The sequence below is a fragment of the Carettochelys insculpta genome, chromosome 10, assembly GCF_033958435.1.
Source record: "Carettochelys insculpta isolate YL-2023 chromosome 10, ASM3395843v1, whole genome shotgun sequence".
Taxonomy (NCBI): domain Eukaryota; kingdom Metazoa; phylum Chordata; order Testudines; family Carettochelyidae; genus Carettochelys; species Carettochelys insculpta.
In genome coordinates, this window is record NC_134146.1 from 25,060,804 (window position 1) to 25,081,228 (window position 20,425).

General features: G+C 41.6%; 1 long non-coding RNA gene across 1 annotated transcript; it reads right to left on the minus strand.

The window, feature by feature from the left end:
- Window positions 1-5,859: 5,859 nt before the first annotated feature.
- Window positions 5,860-17,727, minus strand: LOC142018627 (uncharacterized). The gene is made up of 4 exons (XR_012646874.1): window positions 17,689-17,727; window positions 10,036-10,149; window positions 6,376-6,468; window positions 5,860-5,988 (listed from the first exon to the last, which is right to left on the minus strand). It is a non-coding gene; the product is annotated as an uncharacterized LOC142018627 (long non-coding RNA).
- Window positions 17,728-20,425: the final 2,698 nt, after the last annotated feature.

Sequence of the window (20,425 nt, forward strand, 5' to 3'; positions counted from 1 at the left end):
TGAAAATTTATTTGAAACAAGGATGGATTAAAATAAATCATTTCCCATTACTATGTGTGCTATGTGAATGCAACTTTAATATTTTTAGAAGATGAGTATGGAAGATTGCATTTTATATGTCTGAAAATCTTCATTTCAAAGCAAAACAAAGCATATATGTCAGATGGTGCTTTGGGTTACTATTGTGTTCTCCATTCAAAAGAAGAAGTAAGTAGTCATTCATATAAAATGTTTTAAAAGGCTAGAGTTCCAATCAGACCTGTTCCTCTTGTACGCTTTACTACTAGTTTTAAACCTATAGTGCAGTATAAAGAAAAGCCAAAGGACTTTTGCTTTATATAGACATATTCCATGCATATTGCATACATCTTCAGGTTGTTACTTGTTTTTTTTCCCCGTAGTTGGTAAAGTGGAGGGGGGAGGTGTCTATATTTAGCATATTACCTTATTCCAGTAATTTTGCCTGCTTTAAATTTTACTGCCATTCAGATCTTGCCTGCAGTCTGCAATTTCACATTTCATTCCATTTTAGTTACAACAAAGTCTATATGGAAGTTGCATCATAATATTACTTGCCCTTGCTTTTCTGAAAATCTTGCACAATTTCTTTAAATGCTGGAGTATACGTTTTAGAAACGAATTCTTTAATAAGACGCTCAGGCCCAAAGGCTTCAAATATTACATGCCATCTAAATGGTTGGTTTCAGTAGTAATAAGACGTATTTTAGTTTTATAAGTAGCTAGAATCATTTAACTCTTTAATGACTTGTGTAGTTCCATTACATTAGATAGATAAAAAAAGAAAACTGTAGAAATTCTATTTAGTTAAGCCAAACATATGTATTCAGTTAAGGAAAAAAATTAAAATTGTTTTCCCTTTCACGTACATTCATAAGTATAGAAAGATCACAGTGCTTTTAAAGAGTCAGACAATTTTTTCTCCCCTTAAGATACCAGCTGAAACTACAGAAAACTTGTTAGGTTCACCCATTCTGTGTTCATCCTGTATTCTCTGAAAGAACTGTCCAAATTGTATTAGGATTCCTTATAATGATGTTATATGATGTCCTTGCTGTGATACCTGCATATGTGGAGAACTTAATATTGATTTACTGTGTCTTTTGCCCATCCTTGAGCAGCCTAGATAGCAATTACAGCTGCTGGTGGTATCTATTTTGTCTTTTCATAATTGTCATTTCTGGTTCTACTTAAGATTAAAATATGAAAATTGCATCAAATGCACACGAGCAGCACATTAGCCAAGTTATCAGCAATATCCTGGCACAGCCATCATTTTAACCACCATTCCCTACATTTTATTTATGAAAACTGCATACTGTAATATAAACTTTTAGGAAGAATGAATCATGGAACGAGCTTCCTTGACAGAAAGTCCTCATCCAGATCATTAATATATTCTTAAGAAATCATCAGGGATTGTCCAACACCTGTACAACTACACCAGATGTTTCTGAGTAGTTTTGTTTGGCTTGCAGTTTGATATTGATTAGCTTAGAAGCTGCTTCCTCATATTGTTGGAAAATAATTTGCAACTGGGTTTTTTGTAGGGTTTTTGTTCACGAGAATTTGCATGGTACACATGAGAGGTGCGCTAATAGACACAGCATAGCAGGCTTTCCAAAAGGAATGTCAAGGGATGTTAATATGGACTCTAGAAGACTGCTTATGGCTAATAGTGGTCAAAGTCACATGCAAATATTATATTGTAAGGGAAAGGAAATCATTTTTTTAATGTTTTCTAACTTTCCTAGTTTTGGTTTTAAAAATAATTAATTAACACTACAAGCCTGTCAAAAAGGGGAAAGAGAAAAAATTCTTCTGCAGTGTTCATGTGGCACTGGTTTCTTTACAGTCTGTTCATGTGCAACACGCAACTGAGATAATGGAGAAGTAAACATTACACAAGCACATCCTTGCAACCCATCAACTTTAGCCACCCATCCTCCCAAGCAGTCCATTTTATAATTTGTTAATGAAGTGAATGACCTATATTAAAATGAAGTTGAATTAAGAAGAATGTGGGGGGAGTCTATTCCTTTGCTGGGGGGTCATATTTAAAAGATCTTTTCCACACTGCACTTGGATACATTTAAAACAATTAAATGTCATCTAATAATTCATGTAAATGCAAACTATAACATGCGTTCTCTTCTTACTAGCCTCGGTGGGTTTTTTTTTGTTGCAATCTAGCTAATAAAGGCTTTCTTTTACACAAGAGAATATTGACAGGGTTGACTCCAGACGGCTTTCCAGCTGAGGTCTGGGGCCTTGCTGAACGTTCAAAATTTTCCCATTTGAGCTGCATCAAAGTGAAGGAAATTCAAGGATCACTAACGTCTCAGATGGTAGCACTTGCCCTAACAACCAAGGTTCAGGAATTCTTTGGAGCAGGCTGAGGTCATTTTTCTCCCCTTTTCTCCTAATGCTTTTCTCTATTAATCAGAGCTCACAGCTCAGATTGGTCTTCAACTTCCTCCCAATCCTCGCTAAGCCTGTCATTTCTAGCTATTATTTACTTTAATGGACTTTGGCTGATCCCTTATGAAGCTTTGGATCTGAGAATAATAAGGCTGGAGAGTAACGGGCACAGACATGGGTGTGGGTTTGCCTGCAGATTAACCGTGGCAGATGGGCTTTATTGCGGTTTCCTGTGTGCCGAGTGTTGATTGAGAGGATATAATGAGAGAGGTGGTGTCTGCACAATGGCTGCAGCCACTTCATTGCACCTCGCGTCTAAACAACCCCATTTTTCTAAATCTTTGGGTTGTGAAATTTTAGGAAGTCAGAGCACAAGAACAAGTACAAAAACAACTGTAAATAACCATGAATGTTAATCTAACCCTAATTGGTCCCTTCTTTCTTTATAGGTACATTTTGCTCAGTTTTTTTTTAAGTATATTAATGATAAGGACAGTTATACATAAATTTGACTTTCCTATCAATTTAACAGAAATTTTACTGCATAACAACTTTTTATTAAAATTAATGTCCTATTAATTTCTATCATTAATACTGGCTGCCAAAGCTTACCTTGCAATCATCTTCTTCTGCCTTAGTTTTTTGCCAGCTAGGGAAAATTTGTTTGAGTTAAATTGTCTTTTGCCTAGACAATATATTTAAAAAAAACACATAAATGCATTACACCAAGCAGCAGGAAACAGCTTAATTTCTGGCAAAATATGCCAAAAGAATCTGTATTTCATTTTACAGATGAAATGAAGTTATAGCTCTCATATGACCAAAATATTTTTATTGTCTAAGTACTATCAAAAGATCTTTTACACATTTCCCATTTAAAAGATTTTACTTAATTCCTCCCTTTCAGTGATGGATTAAATCATACCTATTGATTCTTTTCTTCCATTGGGGCTTTACCCATCTGTCTTAACTCTTTCATCCCAGCACCCGTTGGGCTGAGAGAAGTGCTCTACAAATGAACTGTTGAAAAACCTGGAGAAGATTCCAGGTCAAGTTTGTGTACAAGAGTTTAAATTTTTAGTGAGAGTCTTCCCTTACTGCAGTCTGAACTTTTCTACACAGCACTGCACATGCTAGCACCACCAATTATGCTCCTGCTTTGAAAACCATTATCAAGTTTTTCAAAACTTCTTTCATTTCACTGTTGTCATTCGATGAAAAGGAAACTAACCACCATGTCAAGACAACTCAGCTGCCTAGCAACCATGGGCCACGTTTTAATTCTGACTTGTTTCTGGTCTTGACTAATGGAAAGGGACTATGTTAAGCCAGTCAGAAGAGTTGTTTGTCACTTCTGAAATGCAAACAAAACTATATTGTTTTCAAAAATACTGGGTGTGATTGATGTAAAGATTTACAGTAACATCATTCATTTTCCCATGTGTTTTAGTGGGATTGATGTCATATCTTTTCATGCTTTATTAAATGCTTTAGAAAAGCTCAAAAACATGACTTTTTTGTCTTCAAGTGTCTAAAGTGTTTCTCCCCCTTAGTCGAGTGAACTAGATTCCAACACCTTGTGAAATTTAATGAACCAATTCAACATGTGTCTGCCACATCAATAAATAATTTAATAAGAAACCATCAGCCATGATGGGGGAACACATTTCAAAACCATGAAAAGAAAAACCTGGACAAACCAAAATCCACAGTGCAGAAGAAAAAAAAAGGATGTAAAGCTGTTAAATTGCAGACACTAGATTTTGTTTTATCAAACTTTTCCAAAGGTGCTTAATGTTTTATTTCTGATATAGAGGAAAAATTAAATTGGCCCTTGCACTTTTTTAACTGTAATTATATGCAGATACAAATATAAAGCTAATGTCTATTGCAATACAATGTAACTGGAAATATTACAAGTAACATCAATGTTAATTATCTTGACAAAGTATAATTATGACTGATTGTAAACAAGCTAGTTAAGTCTATTTGAAAGTTATCTTTAAAAAGTGTATTGTTGTTAGGTTGTAATATTCTTTTTACTAAAAGCTTGTCAAGTTTTCTGTGCAGTTCATTACTGACCAAAAGTGGGCGAGAATCTACATATAATTTCCTCTTCTGGATATTTTTCAGTATGCATGAAGTTGATACAGAATCTATAGACTAAAAAAATAGATAATAAAAAGCAGAAAAGGAAACCATGACTAAAGAGCAACTCATTTTTGGTACCATTTCAGTAATATTAAATCAGTCTTTAACATTTAAGTATTCTGTAAGGTTATAAGAATAATTTATTGACATCTGGGGCACTGGTCATAAGCTCTTGTAGGTATAACTCTAAAAGCATCACTGGCATGCCAAGCCAGTTTTCCAATGTTTCCTTTTGCTATTCTGGACTTAGGTGGCCACACTTATTTAAAAAGAATACCTCTTACACTTTCTAAACTTGTAGATTGACTTTTAAGGCAGAACACTAATATACCACATTCCTTCATTTCAACTGTCAACTGAGACTCCTTTAGGGAAGAATAAATGATACAGCATATAACTTGGCAGGCTTGGTTTGTATCTCTGAGGGGAGCGGTAAAGCATGGATGTGAGCCGGAAATAGGCCCGCAGTCTAACTTACCTTGAACTTCTGCTGCTTCTTGGCCTGGATAACATAAGGCAAAGCGACCACATACCACACTAACAAATCTATATAATCATACAGTGATGACCATACAACATGGCTGTTGTGCCAAAAATCCCTAGGAGTTGGGCCATTACTTCTTAAGTCACCTGACCTCAAAACCCACTGGAGAATCTAGAGCCTGACTGACAAGCTCAGTGGCAAGATTGCCTCTTAAGAGCTAGTACTATAATGGAAAACTTCACTTCTTCATTTACATGACTGTGGCAGCCGTGCCTGCCATGCAGACTACCACATAATTCTAATGCCAGTTGGACTCAGGTTCTAGCAGTGACACACCATTGACCTTATTGCTTCACCTACTGCCTTGGTCACAGCTGCAGCATTTACCACACTCATCCTGGGAGATACACTGTCAGAGGTGAGAACAGAGCAGAGAACCTTGTGCCAGTTAGGACACTGAGAGAGCTCCACGCCCCAGCTCAGAGGGTGGGGATTGTCTCTGTTTCAGGTTTCATGGAGTCTGGATGCTGAGTCGACCCTGCCTCAATCAATAAATGCTCACTAGCATCAGAATGTCAACAATCAAGCAAACTCCAAATGGTTAAACTAGACAAAGAAAGCAGTTGATCTTGAAACTTATCTCCTCCAGGATGACAAGAGTATGATAGCCAGAACAACCTGGACAATCACAGGGTTGCTTGACCTACCTCATGCCAAGCAAGAAAGAGCATTTGCTGCCACAGCCAAAGATGGTGGCATTGCCTTCAGGGTCTTCCTGTGGGCTGGCTAGATCTTCCTTGGGATTTGAAACAGCTGCTGACTCCTAGAACTCAGATATTTCCCTGACAGCCCCAGACACCTCACATTCTTCCTGTATACCAAGGTTTGTGCCATATTCAGCCACAGGATGCACCCTACAAAAATCAAAGTAAAAACTCAGACCTTCCCCCAATTACCTTAGCTTGGATCATTCACAGCAAGCCATCTTCCTATGAATCTGACTATCTTTCCCTGTTGATTTTCTCCAGACAGTAGCTCCACTCATCAGCACCTACAGGTATTCAGCTTTACATTTTTGCCAGCTTATAGACTCATAGGACTTAAAAACCAGAAGGGATCATCATGTTTATTTGGTCTGATTGTTTGCACACTGCACACCTTACCCTCCTGTCCACCCATCCTGTAAAAGGCCCACAACTTCTGGAACACCTTTCCTAAAATTAGTCACTAAGGAATGCTCTGAAAGCGAAGACCTCAAGAGACAATCAGACCACAGCAATGGTTTTCTTTATTTTTCTTACCCTGTGCTTTTCAGTGGGTTCTCTCTCCCCTGTTACATCTTCCTGCCCCGAGCCACGATGGCACAACGTTTTCACAGAAGGGCCTTTGCAGACCTGGGGAAAAGAGAGGGAGATTAGCCCATCCAGAATCCAGTCCTCCTTTCCAGTTCCTCCCCACTCGCAGCTCTTCTACTGATTTTGAGTCCTCTCTGCTGCCCCCTTGTTCCTCCCTCTCTCCGCACTGCGAAGTAGAGGGCACCACTTAGGCCATTGTTCACTTTCATTCACTACAAATTAACTCAGTCTTTCAGAAGAGAACTTTAAAAACTTCCTTCTGAATTTTCTCATTCAAATATTGTATATGACTGACATGGGTTTAATGTACATCTCACGTCCACGCTGGAGAAGGCAAGGTTCCTAGCTACTTTCTTGTTTTTTCTTGAACCAGTTTTTATTCATTCTTACAAAAATATGAACAGTGAGAGAGAGATTATGAAATGCATCACTTTGTGTCAGATTGTGAGCTGTCTGGGGCAGGAACTGCCCTTTTTTGTCTCCTGCTTACACTTCATTACCACGAAGGACCCCCCAATCCCAGGTCTAAACCTCTATCACTGAAATACTAGTAGATCAAATATTTCTATTATTTAACAGTAATTCTTCTAATTTTGCATTGTTATCAGTATGCTGAAAGTATTTCTATTATTTAACGGTAATGCTTCTAAGTTTGCATTGTTATCAGTAAGCTGAAAGTATTTCTATTATTTAATAGTAATACTTCTAATTTTCCATTGTTATCGCTATGCTGAGAGGTGATTCTATAGGTCATAAACCTCTGAGACTGGGTATGAATGCATTCTTCAGTTGACATAGCTGTCAGGATAAGTAAATCATGAGTCCCCCTCCTAAGACAAATGCAGTTGTGAATCTAACACACAAGTGGGGGCTGTGGCACCGGAGCAATTATTGGAGGGGTGCTGAGCTGTGTTCCCCACCTTCCTCCATCTGTGCCTCTCACAGACCCAGGCTGGGGTCACTGCAAAGCCAGTGGCCAGAGTCCTGGGCCATGCAGTGGAGCCCTGGGTCTGGCAGATAGGACCACAAGACGCAGTGGAGCCTGCAGGACTGGTGGCTGGGGCCCCTCGAGGCAGTGGAGCCAGCTGTCTGAGACCCCCCTGGAGCTGGCAGTCAGGACCCTATGGGTGTGGGCTAACAGTGGGAGCCCCAGAATGGGACACAAGATCTGGGGGAGGAGGGTGCTACAGCACTCCCACACACCTTACTTCCTGAACCTATCAGCATGCAGGTAGATAGAGAGGTTGTATGCACGTGGGGTGTGGGATGGTTGAACCAGACAGAAGGAGAGCAATTCAAAGCTGTAAAGAAAGCCAAGCAGTTATCCTGGAGAAGCCTAGAGGAAGTTTGAATGTGGCGGAGCTGTCAGGAAAAAAAAGCTCTCTCTTGGTTTTTGTTTCCTCCTGTGTTTGGAGATGTGGGGTTTTTTTTACACTCTCTCTAAATACACACAATTGTAGCAAAGAAAACACCAAACTCAGTCATTAATTTCTGTTCCCTATTGCAACATCCTCAGCACCCCACACTAACTAGCTGTTTGGGTCAAAAAGGGGCAACATTATTTTTAGGTCTCTTGAGTTGCTAGCTCTTGCTGTATCAACCCTGCCTCTCCCCACAACTAGTCCCTCCTCTGGCTCCCCATATCATATTCAAATTTCTTACCTTTGCCTTCCAGGCCCTTCCTCCCTGGTTATCCATAAGGTGACATAAGCAACACAGTGTCTACGCTAACACTTTATCAACCAAGCAAATGAACTGTGACTCTATGCTGCTTGTTGAGATTGAATAATTAAGTTGGCATATCTTGGCAGTTTTAACAGTGGGAGCAAAATTTTAGTAGAGACACTTCCTTAATTAGGTCGACAGAAGCTGCCATTTATCTCCCTAATCCCTTAGTGTGGACCACTGTTGACAGACTTAAGTCTTTTAGCCTGTGATCGTATCTTCCTCTGGGTATGAACAGTCACTAGGACATTATTGGCATTCCACCTTGATCCTGTCTAGTCTGACATCTTGTCTCTGACATTGGCTAGTACAGATATGTAGAAAGAAGGGTTTTAATTTTCCTACTAGACAATTCAGCTGGGCCAAAATATTCAAGCCTGGCTGCTTGACTTAAAGCACCTACAGCTACTCAGGTACATAAATAAGTGACTTGGTTTTCAAAGGTGTCTCTATGGCTACGTCTACACGTGACGCCTACATCGAAGTAGCCTATTTCGATGTGGCGACATCGAAATAGGCTATTTCGATGAATAACGTCTACACGTCCTCCAAGGCTGGCAACGTTGATGTTCAACATCGACGTTGCGCAGCACCACATCGAAATAGGCGCAGCGAGGGAACGTCTACATGCCACAGTAGCACACATCGAAATAAGGGTGCCAGGCACAGCTGCAGACAGGGTCACAGGGCGGACTCAACAGCCAGCCGCTCCCTTAAAGGGCCCCTCCCAGACACACTTGCACTAAACAGCACAAGATCCACAGAGCCGACAACGAGTTGCAGACCCTGTGCATGCAGCATGAATCCCCCGCTGCAGCAGCAGCAGCCAGAAGCCCTGGGCTAAGGGCTGCTGCACACGGTGACCATAGAGCCCCGCACGGGCTGGAGAGACAGCGTCTCTCAACCCCCCAGCTGATGGCTGCCATGGAGGACCCCACAATTTCGACGTTGCGGGATGCGGATTGTCTACACGGTCCCTACTTCGACGTTGAACGTCGAAGTAGGGTGCTATTCCGATCCCCTCATGAGGTTAGCGACTTCGACGTCTCGCCGCCTAACGTCAAAGTTAACTTCGAAATAGCGCCCGACACGTGTAGCCGCGACGGGCGCTATTTCGAAGTTAGTGCCACTACTTCGAAGTAGCGTGCACGTATAGACACAGCTTATATGACCCATAACTCTGAAAACCAGGTAACTTATTTAGGTGCGTAAATTAATGCAGTGAATCTATACATGATATAGGAAGCTGGTAGTGACCTCTCAAAGTTCCAAGTGTCATTTCAGTATATGCATCATTCTGGTTTTTAATCCTACTGTGGTCTTGGCCTTAATAATATAGCCACAAATTCAGGAAGTTATTTGTGTAAGGGATTAGAGTATTTCCTTTTATCAGTTTTAAATTAATTTACCTTTTAATTTCACAGGATGTTTCCTTGTGTTTATGTTATGAGGAAGGTGAAATAAGAGTACTCCATTCACCCACTTTTACCCTCAGCCACATTACCTCTTTTCTACCCCACAGTGTAGCAGGCTTGCAGTTGCTATTGCCATCAGTTACCTTCTAACTGGTTCAATTGTACCACAGAGATTGTAGCTGCTCTATCTAAGGAAATGAATCTAAATGGCTTTCACATGCTAGCCCCTCCCCCCAATCACCTGGGGTAGTTTCAACCAATCATAGCATCGGAATGAATTATAGGAGACCATATACAACTCGAAAGTCACAAGAGCAATACAAACATTTGTCACAGCATTTTTGCAGCCTTCACAGCAGCCAAATAAAAACGAAACTGCATTTCAAATGTTTGTAATGTCATAAAACTCTTCTAGGTTCATGACATTTCATTAACTCCAATTACAATTAAAAACATAGTTACTCACCCATATTCACCCGGTCCTAGTCAGGAGCAAGCACTTGAGGAAGGTGAGGAGCAGCATCAAGAAGGGTCAATACAACGGCAGGGTCAGGTGGGCAGCGTTGTTCCCCAACCTCTGCTAAAAAAGGAAGGGAGCAGCTCTTCACAGCAGTTCTCCATCCTTCTTAGCTGGTGCAGTAAGAGCTCCCTCTCCTGTTTCAGCCTACTTTAGTCACAGGACAGCACATAAATACCTAGAGTGAAATCCTGGGTGCATAGACATCTGTGCAACTTTTGCTACTTAACTCCATAAGGTCAGGATTGCAACGCTAGGGATAAGTTGGCCTCATAGGTGTTAATATAACTTTAGACTGGGCCATTATAAATTTTAGTGAATGTTTCCATTTCAATTATTAGCCAAGTTTGTTTTTAAATGATGTTTAAATAACCATTTCAATTCACACAGAGATGCAACAAGCAACAAAACTCTCATATCTGGCAGCCCCAGGACCAGGACCATATGAAAATATATGGAGAATAGAGAGGGATCGCTTGCCACCAGTTCTCCCACAGTGGGGATGCACCACAGCAGCACTCCCCTTCCTGAAGCCCTCCGCAGCCTGGTCCCAGGAGTGCTGCCTCTTCCCACGCAGCCCACTCTGAACTCCCTGCCAGGAATCAGCAGCTCAAGCCCTGGCTCATGCTGACATGCAGGTGCAGGCACTGGCTCCCCATGCTCCGGCCACCCATCCTGTCACCCTCTTGCAGGGGTTCAGCAGCTCACAGAAGCTCAGGCCTTGGCCTGTGATGCCTCACAGATGTGGCAGGTGGGGAGGGAGCTGGCTCCCTGTGCTCCAGCCACCTGTCCTGCCACCCTCTTGCTCAGAGTGGAAAGGGATCCCTTTGCCACCTGCAAGCAACACAGCCATCTGGAAGAAGAAATGTCATCACTGGAACAGTGCCTGCTGTCAGTGCCAGTTATTTGAGAGTACCAGTTGATTGAATACCAGTGGAAACAATGTTTACTGTCCCTCTTATTTCTCCTGGATGTCACTTGCATCTCAGTGGTGGGTGAAATGTTCCCTCCCTACATATTGCGTATCAGCAAATTATGTTTCTAGAATGTTTTGGGATGCTTCAGAATCACTGGATAAGTCTTAGTTTACTAATAATGAAAGCAATAGTGTTTTTCATGCTTACAAGATGAATTCACACTTAAATTTGCTATGGAGATTCTCTTGGCTTCAATTGGAATTGTTTTAATTTAAACATATTTTTATTTGACTGAAATATTTTATGGCTCATCTCCTTTACACTTTCATTTTTGCGCAGGGAGAATAGCTTTTTTTTCTGGCACTCATTAGCAAGCATTCTATTTCAAGCAAAGAAGCAGGTTTTTCAGGGCATAACCCAAGGTTCCTACTCTTGGCCAGATTGTTATTGGCAGCTCAGTTTTTAGGGGCATAACCTAAGGTTTTTACTCCTGGCCAGATTGTGATTGGCAGCTCAATGAGATGTGCAGGGTGAGCACAACACATAACATCTGTACTCTGTCTTCCAAGGCCACCATCTCACCTTATATGTGAAGGTCTAGGGCCCAGCCACCTAATTAGTGGAGCTACACCTGCAAGCCACCAATTAGCTCTTCATTCTCTTATGTGTCACCCTCCCCCAGGGGTGCACCTTAGAGGGAACTATCCACAGCCCACTTTAATGGAGTTTGCAGATCACTGGTGGTCCCTGGACCACAGTTTGAAAACATGTGCTCTAGAACCTATATAATCCTTCTCCTTACTTTAGTACCCCACTGCTTTTATTTCCTCCATGTACTCCTTAGGACCTTCCCAATTCTTTCACCTTACTCCTTCAACCCTGTCCTTCATTCCAAGCTAAACACCTTGTACTGTGCTTACACTGCATCCTACACCTGGAGCAGCTCCTCTATCATCTTTCTTCTCTGTCAGTCCTATGGCTTCAGGAAATCACTCCTGACTTCTCATGCTTAGTAATACTCAGAACCAGGCATTCCAAGCAATTTGTAGAAAGAGAGTGCTGAGAGCCACTGACCCAAACTGTAAAGCCTGTATGTAAGGAAAACCACTTCCACCCCCCCACCATACAACCCTCATCCTAACTTATGCTCAGATTCCCCCTACTCTAGAGAGTTGTCATATGCTTCATATTTCATGTGTTTGTCTTCAGTAGATTTCAAGTTCTTTTCAACAGGAAATGTATCTTAGCTCTGTTCCATAAAGTGCTATGTAAATTTAGAATGCTACACAAATGGATAATAAATAAATAATAGATTTCTGGGGTTATTTGTAAGAACTACTTTGTCATGGCAGCTCTTTCTCTGCCAGATGTTTTGGCATGTATAACACATATATAGGGGACTGGTCTTCCTTCAGTGCAGGCACATGCAACTCCCATTAGCAATAATGGGAATTATGTGTGTGCATTGAGGGGCGACGTTAGTCCATAATGGCCATTGTGTTCTCTGTGGTAGTTTTTCTATACAAGAACCCAAAGCATGCTAAAAATCTTTCCACCTACATTGTTTAGAAACGAAAAGTTACAGCAAAGCCCCTGAATTAAAACATACTTTTCATTAGCTGCAATCACAGGTGCTAATTCCCTCCAATTTGATATATCCTTATTAAAAAACAACAAAAAATCTTCAAAATAAAGTAATTAAGAATAAAAAGTTACTAGATTGGTGAGATTTCTTTAAAAAAATCAGTCTATTTTAATTAACCACCTCTTGCTGCTATAAATATCTTTGTATGGTTATATGCATCCTTACAAAATACTAAACTTCGTTTCACTATCAATTTCATGATTCATCTGAAGAAGTTCATTATCTGTTAAATTGAAGGCAAGCCTCCCACAGAGGAATGCTATCTAAAGATGGATGCGTTTGTGTGTAGAAGGATAGCCTTTCTTAGCTATTTATCAAAAGGAGCATTCATAGACTAGTTACTATACTTCACTATTTTGTAAATATGGAGTACAAGTACTGCATACTGTTGCATGACAGTGGTTTCTTTTCTGTCTTCATGTTATAACAGAGTAATACAGATTCAGTTGAAACATTCAAAGTTATGCTGCTAGCAATGTTGCCATCTGGTTTTAATGAATATCTGGGGTCCATTTTTCAGTTAAGCTTTTCTTATTGTGTTTCTGTGTTGCTTTTTTCCAAGCTATCTGCATAATTGCTTAAAGATTTTACTGCAAAATTAATATCCTTGCTGTGAATGAGGGAGAAGGGCAAAATCCAGGATGACAAAGGCTGAAATGAGGTGAAAGGCAAATTCAATTTTTCCTTGCACCATAGAAACCTCGTCAGAACTAGCTTTATCTAGTAATCCACATTTAAACTTTAACCTGTAGGGGGGCTCTTTGTGTTAGTTAATGTAAGCATAAAAAGAGTCTGCACCACTAATCAGATTAATCATATTTTGTGAGACTCAAAAGCTTCATTAAAAGGATCTAGTTTCTAAGCTACACATTTCAGAAAGGAGAGGGAAAAAGTTTACGATGAAAAGGAAAAAAGTATCACTCAAATTCACAAAGATACAGAATAGGTACCTTAATGGAGCCAAGGCAAACAGAGTTACACCACTAAACTTTACAAACTACGTCCTAACTATGCAAAAAAACATACAGTCAGGACATTTACTATTCTATCATTCTTTCCCTTTATTTACAAGGATTTATATGAGGCACAAAGCACAAGGGAGGCTTTTCATTAACTTTTAAGCTATGCAGACAGGTCTTCATTGTTCTCTACCCGCCTGGGGATATAGGAGACTAGAAGATAGCATGCAAGGAACCTTCTTCCTTTAGCACCTTTATGAAAGGACTGAGTACTACTGAAGTCCTTGCACACTCCAAACACATCAGGGACAGTGAGGATGGGATGGGGGTCTTGTTGGCCCCTCTCCCATCCGAAGCAGAGTTGACATAGACTAGTGGAAACGTGCACTACATTGTTTTCCAGGGCGGCACAGTGGTCATAGTTTTCTGCACTCTTTGGCTATGTCTAGATTAGGGTGATTTGTCGACAGATGTTTTCAGGAGATATCTTTGGATAAAACTTCTGTCAACAGATCGCAGCCAAATTGCCAAGCGGATTGCAAGCATGAGCCACTCTGTCAATAGAGAGCAGCCAGACTGCCCGGCCACTCTATTGGCTGAATGGCCAACTGGAAGCACAGCAGACAGGGCTGCCTGGCATCCTGGAAACCCTGTCTGTTGACAGAGGGCCCCCTGGAACATCCAGACCAGGCTTCTGTCCACAGATCTCTGTCAACAGGTGTTATGCCTCGTGGGGAGTGCGATAAGACTGTTGACAAAAGTACTGCATTCTGTGGATTTACTATAGACAGAAAGCCTCGGGAATCTGGACATTCCCTGGGTTTTGTCAGCAAAAATGCCAGTTGTGCTGACAAAACCCTCTAGTGTAGACATAGCCCTTGTGTTCTTGTGCTTCCATTGGAGCAGTGTCTTAAAATTAGTTGATGCCTTAAACAGAATGTGCCTACTGAACCTCACAAAGAGGGATAAAAGTTACTTAAACTTTCTTACAAGTACTGTCCTATTGGAAGCTAGGTCTCCCCCTGTTCTTTCAATAGCTCCCTGCTGGCTTTGTTGCAGTTCAGCCAGCCCTTGCCAGAGCTGTGCACCAGGGTGCACTCACTAATTTTCACATCGCCTCACAATAAATAGTGAAATACCCCAAATTAAGCTCATCCAGTCCAAATTCTACTCTCACTTTCCCAGGGATAAATCAGGCATACATACACAGACTTCAGTGGAATTATTCCTACTTTACACGGGTGCAACTAGCAGCAAAATTTCAGTCTTCCACTGAATTAATAAGCAGGAGACTCCATGAATTAATTTTACTAATACTTGCACATGTACCTGTACAGGCAATAGTGTGTGTGTATGCGTGCGCGCACACACACGCACACAAAATTAGGGGTCATTTGAAAATTTCACCTTGAATGACTACATTAATAACATGCAACTATATCAACAAATGAGAGCTTTGAATTAGAGAGGCAAGTTTCCCTGGTGGAAGGAACAACTTTTAAGCTTCGAGGAGGTTCTTCCAGTCTGGGGAAGTAACCAGAATGCCCAAGGTACACACAATGTTGGATGGACTGTTAAGGATAAGGGGTTCATGCACTTAACACCTCTTCAGTTGTAGTACAATGGATGAGGGCAGCAAGATGTGCAAATTGTTGTAATTAGCCATGAAACCAGTAACTCTGGTAAATCCATGACTTTTAGCGTGCAACAGAGGCGTACATTTAGGTTCATTTGGGGTCTAGCTACCCCAACAAGTTTTGTTGAGGAAACTAACATCGCCATGCAGAAATTGACAATGTCAGAGTCACTGGTGCATGTTCACACTTGCCACCCCTGTAGACTAATCACGTTCATGTGGGCATGTCTCCCTTTGACAGTGGAGCAATGCACCAGAGAAATGTATCCCACAGTGTCTGGTGACACAATCCATTGTGGGCTGGCACAGCATAGCCTGGGGCATATTGGGACTGTGATATAATTCATGGCAAATCATCTTGGAATTACTGACAGAAGACAACTCAAAGGAGCCTGGACAGTTACAACCTGTCATTGCTTTTGGCAGTCAAAGAGCAGGTGTACAGGGTAGTCAGTCACTTTTGGACTTGGGAAAACAGAACTGATTGTTGGGATTGCATCAGCATGTGGGGGGTAGGATGAAGATCAGTGGCTACAAAACTTTAGGATGCAAGGACCCCAGACTGAGATCTGCCCTCTCAGTCGAGAAGTGTTTTGCAATTGCTCTGTGGAAGCTGGTAACTTCCAATTGCCAGTGGTCAGTTGTAAATCCGTTTGGAGAGGAGAATCAACCATTGGAGCTGTGCTGCTGCAAGTGTGCAGGGCAATAAATCACATTCTGCAACAGATGACTATGACTGGAAAATGTGAATGACATAGTGGCTGGCTTTGCAGACACAGGATTTCCCAGTTTGGGAGGGAGGCAATAGATGGCAAGTATATTTCCATTTTTGCACCAGTCCACCTTGCCAGTGAGCACATCAACAGGAAAGGGGTACTTCTCAATGGTGCTGCAGGCACTTGTGGATCACCATGGGCATTTCACAGACATCAACACGGGATCGTCTGGAAAAGTATATGACACCCAAATCTTCAGGAACACTGGGCTGTAGCCAAAGCTGCAGGCATGGACTGCCTTTCCAAACCACAAGATTCCAATGGGAGAGGGACTGATCCTGGGAGACCCTGTGTACTTTTTACAACCCTGGCTTATGAAACTGCTGGGGACTCTTGGACATCAGTAAATAGCATTTTTACAAGCTATCTACATGCCACGTGGTGATTGAAGGAACCTTTGGGAGATTAAAGGCGAGATGATGATGTGTCTATGGCAGGCTCAACTTCACTGAGGACTATATTCCTGTGGTTATCACTGTACATTGCACTTCACATAATTTGTGTGAATCTAAGGTTAAATTATTTGCTCAGGGATGGAGCACTGAGGCACAGTGCTTGGCTGCAGAGTTTGAGCAGCCAGAGTAACCAGAGGAGCTCAAAGGGCTGCTGTTAGCTTCAAAAAGGCTTTGAGGATGCACTTAGAAAATGAAGAGGACTGACGTGAACCTCTCAGGCTGCAACCCCTCACACCAAATGTAGCACATAACCAGGAACATGCGTTTAAAGTCTGCACCTTGGATTGCAGTGATTGGTCTGTGAGATTATTGAACTATAAATGAAAGCATTGTACTGTACTTTATTCATCAGAAAACAGTGCAACAAAATACAATAAAGCAGCCTGACAGCTGGTAAGGGAGGTACTGGCAAAGAGGTACCTCACAAATGTGCATAAGTCTAAGTATGTTAATCAAAATGGGGAAAGGAAGTTTAACACAGGGGAAAATGAGGACTCAGAGCATGAAAAGGAATCTGAGGACACGGGATGCAGGGGTCACAGAATTTTGAATTTGCTGCGGGGAGGAGGGGACCCATGTTGGCTCACTCTGTTGTTTGACTAAACACTTGAGGACCTTTGTCTTTTCCACAATCACCTTGGTCACATGTTCTGTGGCTTGCCTGGTGAAGGTCTGGTTATCCTTGTGGTTCTGAAGCTCTCTTTCCAAGCATTGTTCCTAATATCCCCATTCACCCACCAATTGATTTAACACCCACAAACCATATCCAACTTGTTTCTTTTACGCTGCTTCCATATTCATTACACCGTCTCTGATGCACTCTGTGGCAGGGCTATCAAGGTATCAGGTGTTCAGCATAATGCACAGAAAGGAATCTGTTAATACCAAGTCCTACATTGTAATATTTCACTTACAAACCAGGTTTGCAACATTCCCACTCACTTTTGGTGCTATCCCTTGCAAGGAATACACTTTGGTAAGCACCATAGTTATGGCGAGTTAGAGGGTGGGAAGGCTGGTGCTTGTGCATACAGACAAAAGAAATTCCAGCAGGGGCTAGAAAAAGTCCATTGCAGGAACACAGCTCTAATAATGTCATACTTCTGCACAGGTAAGTATCTTCTTGGCAGACATCTCCTGTTCAGGGTAAGCAAGAAAACCAGGGCACAACTTCTCCTGCTTGTGGCTTTTGCTCTGCTCCATATGCAACCCACCTGTGTTCCACTTTGGCTCCTGCCCAAGTGATTGCTGACTTGTACTGGATTGTGTCCTGCAGTGTGGGAGGGAACAAGTCTGCAATGTCAAGGACCCTGCAGCAGAAAATTAACAAGTAAATCAGGAAAAGTTCGGATAGCCGCTCCCTCTGCAGGATTCTATTGAGAACAAAGCAAGCATCAATACACTGCTTAGCTATATCAATTAGCGAGGCAGGGCAACATCAAGCTGACAAAAACACGGCCAGCCTCCCATTTTTCTATGACCTCAGCCCTGCCCTCCATAATCCACAAACACCTACCCTGCATCTCATCCCCTGCTTTCTGGTCCATCAGCAGTGGAGAACTGTTCCTGGCTTCCAGACACACTTGGTGACCCCAAAGGGAGCCCCTGTTCCTTGTCTATCTCAACCTTTTCATCCACTATTTTAGCCCCAAGTTAGGTCCTTTGTGCACTGCCTCCACTTGCTCTGAAGTGTGCCTGGGGCTCTTGGTGGTGGTGATGGAGTCACACACAAAGGATAGTGTCCAGCTCTTTATAGAAATGGCAAGTCTTCCATGAAGTACTAGAGTGTTGGTCCATTTCATAGGCCTTAAGATAGGCTTGTCTGAGTTATTTAATCTTTATTCCTCACTGCACTGAGACCTGCTCATACTTCTTTTCACACAAGGATCGAAAAATGCCCCTCCGTGGCAGTTCAAGCAGGGGAGCATTTGGTGTGATGGCCAGCCACTGCAAGCTGACCTAGCCCACAGGTACCTGGGCACCTGGCTGCATGGCAGTGGAGTTCAAACTGCTGACCACAGCGCTGACTGGGAATTATGGGCCATTTCCTGGAGGCCAGAAACAGTAACGTAATATCTCAGAGTGTCGCTACTGAACATTTGTTGAAAGCAAAGGGAAGGGGAAAGCAAAAATGCCTTGTGAAGCTGAAAGCTTTTGTGAATGAAAATGGCCATTTTCACTCTCATGGGCTATGTCTACACTAGCCCCAAATTTCAAAATGGCCATTTCGAAGTTTACTAATGAAGCGCTGAAATACATATTTAGCTCCTCATTAGCATGCAAACAGCCGCAGCACTTTGAAATTGATGTAGCTCGCCGCCGCGCAGCTCATCCCAACGGGGCTCCTTTTCGAAAGGACCCCGGCTACTTCGAAGTCCCCTTATTCCCATGAGCAGATAGGAATAAGGGGACTTCGAAGTAGCTGGAGTCCTTTCAAAAAGGAGGCCCACTGGGACGAGCTGCGCGGCGGCGAGCTGCATCAATTTCGAAGTGCCACGGCCGCCCGCATGCTAATGAGGCGCTGAATATGTATTTCAGCGCTTCATTAATAAACTTCGAAATGGCCATTTGCATGGCCATTTCGAAGTTTTTGGCTAGTGTAGACACGGCCATGCAGTTTTGTCACCAAAGGCACTTTTCCTCCAAAAAACTTGCCAGTGTTGACAAAGCTTTACTTTTCAAATTGGAAATTAAAATACATTTAGTTTAAGAATTTTGTGGGTTCAAATGCTGTTTGTTAACTCATACAAAATGCTACATGCATTCAACAACTCATAAACTTCATTCTAATAGTGTACAAAAATATTGCAAAGGTTTGGATTTTTTTACTAGCTCAAATCTCAGCATAGGTTCAATAAGGTCAATGAACTTTTCATGGAATTTGTAACAGATTTGGAAGGAACCTATGCCATTTTGTTTCACCCCAGGACTATGAGACTCTACTGTTTCAGGATGAAGCAACATACATATGTACGTTTAATTCTGTTTTGCTTTCAGCTTTTGGATTCTTTAATGTCAAACAAAACTTGGGTCTGTGAAGCCTATACAAACTGAATCCACAGGAAAATGTCACATCCACTCATAAGCTATGGTAAGACCACTGAATGTCACCTGACTTTGCTCATTGCTGCATGTTCTGTTTTTCCTTCTCAGACAAGCTGTTTAAAAACATTAATAATTTATGTGAGTGCAAAACCTTTGAAACATAATGCAGACTTTTGTGCATAGGCTTGGGCTAATCTCCAAGGAAATTTACAAGTATTATTCCCATAAATGTTATAGTACCATACAGGGAATAATCAAAATAATGGAATGCAAAACTTATTACCATCAAAACAAAGCCTTAATCAGAACTTTTAGAAGCTCAGATAACCCAGTAACTTGACAAAGTTCCCATTTCCCAAGAAGAAATTGCTCCTGCTTCTATATTTTACAAATCCTGCAGAACATTCATACTCAGATCCCAGTGGTTCAGGAGCTAAATTAGAAATCATCATTACCCAATAAAGCTATAGTAGTGTGAACTCACTGTTTCATTTATTACATGCACACATGCACAAACACAAGTACATTTTTTTCCTCAAAGCAAAATGACTAAGGGTTTGTCTACACAGCAAAGTTATTTCAAAATAAGGGCCACCATTTCAAAATAACTTTGCGATCATCTACACAATGCAAATGCTACCTTGAAATCATTTGGAGATAGCAGTTATTTTATTTCAAAATTGGTGAACCTCATTCCACTAGGAATAGCACCTATTTTAAAACAGATATTTCAAAATAGGGGCTGTGTAGTCAGGGAATAGGGGCTACTTTGAAATAAGCTATTCCAGAACAAAGCTGCCATGTAGAGATAGTATAAAATAGGCTGTATTGTGTTTGAAGACACTATATGCTTATTTTGAGGCTTCCCTGTAGTGTAGACACATTACTCTGGAATAGCCTATTTTG